The sequence below is a fragment of the Schistocerca serialis genome, chromosome 5 (assembly GCF_023864345.2).
Source record: "Schistocerca serialis cubense isolate TAMUIC-IGC-003099 chromosome 5, iqSchSeri2.2, whole genome shotgun sequence".
Classification (NCBI taxonomy): domain Eukaryota; kingdom Metazoa; phylum Arthropoda; class Insecta; order Orthoptera; family Acrididae; genus Schistocerca; species Schistocerca serialis.
Genome location: NC_064642.1, coordinates 26,176,478 through 26,181,162, shown reverse-complemented (window position 1 = coordinate 26,181,162; position 4,685 = coordinate 26,176,478).

Sequence of the window (4,685 nt, the reverse complement as noted above, 5' to 3'; positions counted from 1 at the left end):
AGATCAGCTCTCGACAGAAGGATGCCTGGGGACCAGAACGATGTAACTCAGTCATGTAAAACGGCTCTGCAGGACGGTTTAGGATTGCAAATCAGATTAGTGCAATAAAGTGAAGAGCGCAGAACACTGAAGACAGAATCCAGTGACGTCATAGAGTAGAAATACCTACGGAGTGAGCATTGCCTTCTGTGCACGTTCTCCACATTAAGCTGGAATTGTCACGTGATCTTCTGGCGACGCTGTTTGTTTAAGGCCAAATCGCTGTGGCCGCTACGTCATGTCACGTCACGCAAAAATATTCCACAAAGCATTTCAAATGGCGGTAATCGCCCGGGTCGTCAACGGACCGCTACATCGCTTCACACAACATCACATCACGTCACGGCATGTCAAGCTTTATCGGGAAGAAAGTTTTGACGGTGCCAACGTCTGCTAGCATCGTTAAGTTAACCTACTTTCGCCGCTGGGCTTTTGTCTCTACTTAATCCTTATTTTGCTATTAGACATTATTCGCGTCGCAAATTGCAAATGTTCCATGACGACTTGGATATTTTTTCCATTGAGTGCCGTTGCACAAGTGAGGTTAGACATCTGAAACTGAAAGGGAAAATACCAAACACACAGCACCTACGAAGGGGATCTGTCTGTACTAGCGATATCACAACTTTTAAAATGTATAAGATACCTTACGGACAAATCTACGAATCCCCTAGATCACGTGACCACAGTAGCAACGAATGTTACCAACAGGAAGCCAATTCTGCTCACTTCAATGCTCACTCCATAGATATTTCTGCTCTACGACACTCGACCGAGACTATACACAACAGCTAGAGCAACCTAACACCTACTGCACCTCTCAAGGTTCCTTCGAAATTAGACTCGTCCCGTTAACCAGATCAAAGTTTGGCGAATTTAATGAATTCTAATTACAAGAGAATGGAAACGATGAATGTCAGCTCGTGTTTAGTCTCTAATGACTTTGTTTTCTAATGTTAATTAACAGTTATACATTTGTTTCTTGCATATAAAGGGACTGAATAGGCAAGTTCCTGGAAAGCAATAGCTGCATTTAAAAACTTGTCATAACAGCTGTTATGAAATTATTATTTTGGTGCATTTATTAAGTGACAGAATGGAAACTATATATGAAAAGCTATATTTTCACACGCAAAAATCGAATTTATTGTAGTTAGATTCTGTAATTAAGCCTTAAAGTCTGGTGAAACAATGGCAATACCATCTATACTTCATGGAGTGAGGCGTGTACATTAACAGCTGGGAATGAGTGAACAATACAATCTGAAGAAATAAGATTTTTTTGAGAAGAGTAACTGTATGTAGACCATCTGTTATGATAAACAATACAACAATTGGACACGAACTAGACTTAGAAGCATAAATCAACAGAGCAGGGAGTATAGAAACAAATGCAGAGATCATGTCACGAAAATCAGTGCAAACAGAAGCTCTAAAATAATTATGAATTATCGACAAATAGGAGGATCTATAGGCAGATCAAGAAAGAGGAGGAAAGATCGAACACAGGAACCAATACAGGTTCTGAACAAGAGGACGGGACAGGCAAACGTCCTAAGATTTGAAGAAAGAAGAAGAAAAATGATACACATACAGTATTTCTGGTCAATACCAAATAAGATATGTCAACTGCACCAATGTAATAGAGTTAAGTACAGTAGCTTTTATTTCCATGAAATATATCTTTTTTGGACCCTAGTTAAACTGACTGCAGTTTACGAAACTTACTCTGAAAAGATTAATATCTAGCCATTAGAAACTAAGACTGTAGAGAAAGCATTTATAGCTCATTGTAGTAGCAATTACCTTTGCGACCTTTTCCTCGGTGTCAGTATTTACTCTGCGGTGGGTGGAACACTGGGTGGCAGATTTCTACTGGGATGCATTATTGAATTGCATCACAAGGCGCTGTGTCGCTGATTCGATGACGTTAAGAAGAGACTCATCCACTGGCGAGACAGCAGCGTTTTCGTACACTGCGGGTTGTTGACATGAAGCTAGTTTCTTATTACCGGCCTTGACATTTTGCAGCAAAGAGTCTATCTGACGCTCACTGCTTGCACTGCTTACCAAAGGTTTGAGGAAAATTCCATTAGGTACTGAAGTCTCTAACATCAGGTCTATCAGCAAAAGTGTCCCACAGTAGGAACATCTCTCTGTCTCCTCTTTGATCTGGTGTGCTGCAAAATTAAATCTGTCAGTTTAATTATTTGTTAATAAATGTTGTTAATAAGCATCCAAAACCCCACCAGATTCTGGAAACTTTGATCCGAAATGAGTCGTAAGTCTTGCCAAATCCCTTTGACCAGCTCATCCAATAAGCATTGCCGTCTTGGACCTGCAAGCTAAACAAACATTATGGCTCATCCGGTACCTTTCTTATGCAGGTTGTCGGTTCTGTCGTTTTGCGTAACCCTATGAAACTAAAGGTCGATCTGTGGTCGTCTACAGAAAAGGGAAGCACCCCATATGATCATGCAAATTAAGTAAAGGAAATATCAATGACTCACAACAGAAATGTCTTAAAGAATGATAATTAATAGGGGTGAACCAACCAAGCATGGCAATATGTGTACCACAGAATGTACACAGACACATAAATGAGAGGAGGGATCATCTAATCTATAAGAGAAACAACTGTCCACTATAGCAATCAGAATTTATTATCGTAAAATAAAGCACATGAGTTAGCCACTGAGATAAAAAGTTCAAAATTAAGTACTTGCGTAAGAGGATCTAATGGATAGCTGTAACCTTGGGACAGGTGGATGGACATGATAAAAGAAAATTTATGTGGATAATGTGCAAATACAACCAGGTACTGTAAACACGGTTAGCAAATTACAAAAGGAACACGGAAAAATAGCACCTAACACCAGTGACATCGCCAAATCGAATATTGTAAACGACCAGTTGACAGCAAAGTATTAAGACGGAATAACTGCTACCTGAAAGTAGTGAACTAATATCGTGTTCGTACTGAATCGCTGATTGCGACGATGACACATGTTACCACATTCGCAACGGAATGTGGAAGGCACTCTTCCGTCACCTAGTGTCAGACCTTGTTTTTCTGAACTCTCTGTATCTTGGTTGCCAGAGAGGGAACTCGTTTGCTAATCGTGGCAGACATTGCGAGTTCAATAACGTAAAACTCAAGTAAAAATTTTAAACACTGTTCTACTCTTACGGAATTGTGCTACTTTCAACCAATAGAGCTCTGAGGCGAGGAGGAAGGCAGAAAATCTGCGCCGCAACATGGCACAATTTTGAAACAGACCTGTGAGAAGGCTGACGCGCAAGAAAGGTCGAGAAACTACGTGCTCAATGAAAAATGATAGTAATAACCAACCATAACGCTGGATTCTAAATTTCAAGCCGAAAGTTATTTCGCGGCTTCGCCCCTAAGGAAACGAGGGTTCACATGCTAAACCCTAGGATAGGGGAGTTGGCTAGAGACCTCTTGTCTTACTAAACGGCTCCTACAGACATTAATGTGTTTTTTCGACAGAAAGCGGCTGTCCCATGTCTCGCCTGGAAAGCGTGAATGCCCGTCTGTCTACCTGAAGCTGCAGCTTCACCTCGGATTCTGAACGTTTTTAAGGCACCCAGCTACTCCTGAAAGGATTCTTATCTTTTGCTAGCCAGATCGCAGACTTCAAACTGCGCAGCCCATTAACGGTGGTAAGAAGAGAAGTGAAGCAAAAGCAATAACAAAGAAGAGTCACTGGATGTGCTGAATGTCGATTGCAGTTATTATGTAGCGTCAGTGGTCGACTATTTGATCAATGGAAATGAACATAAAATATTCTGAATAGTGTTCAGTGACAGTGTCAGAGAAAACTGACCATCTAACATCTGCTATCACTACAATTTCATTCTAGGCGCCTTAACTGGCATTATCGTCTGCCGAGATGGTTTCTGTCCTGTCCTACCACATGCAGACAAACTTTATTGCAGAATTTACGGACGATACCACTCAGTCCAACATTAACGTAAACTATTCCTGAACATGTGAATAGAAAAATAACAGTAGTCTAATGGTTTACGGAATAACGTTTAATATTCTGTCAGAGACAGACAAAATATTTAGTGTTCCACCCTGGCGTCCCCTCAAAACCGTGTTCATAATTTGCTCTCCTGACATGTCACCTGAGACATTTCATATGTATTTCGTCAGTACAATATGGGCTGTAACCACATATCTAGTAGAAGCATAAACATTATGTTTGGAGGTTAGTGCAGTAAAGACCTTGGGTGCTGTTACTAAAAAATTTAAGCAGTATTTTTATGCCTCCGTTTTCACATGATGAACATGTCGGCAAAAATTAATATGATAAGCTATTAAGCTATTTAATTAAGATTCTACCAGACCTAACCAACTAATAGTTAAGATATCAATAAAACCTGTACTCACAGATGATAATGATGCGTTGAAACATCTTTGGATGAGAAAACCAACCTAAGAAGAAATTATGTTTCGCAAAAGCCAGGATGAGGTCAGTGTTATAATACGAAAACTGGACCTAAAGAAAAAAAAAACAGCATTGCACTCTTGAACAAAAATATCAGCACTGTTGAATGGATAAACAGATCCATCGTTGAATTGACAAAGAAGCGCATACCTCCATCTGAAGCACCAATTT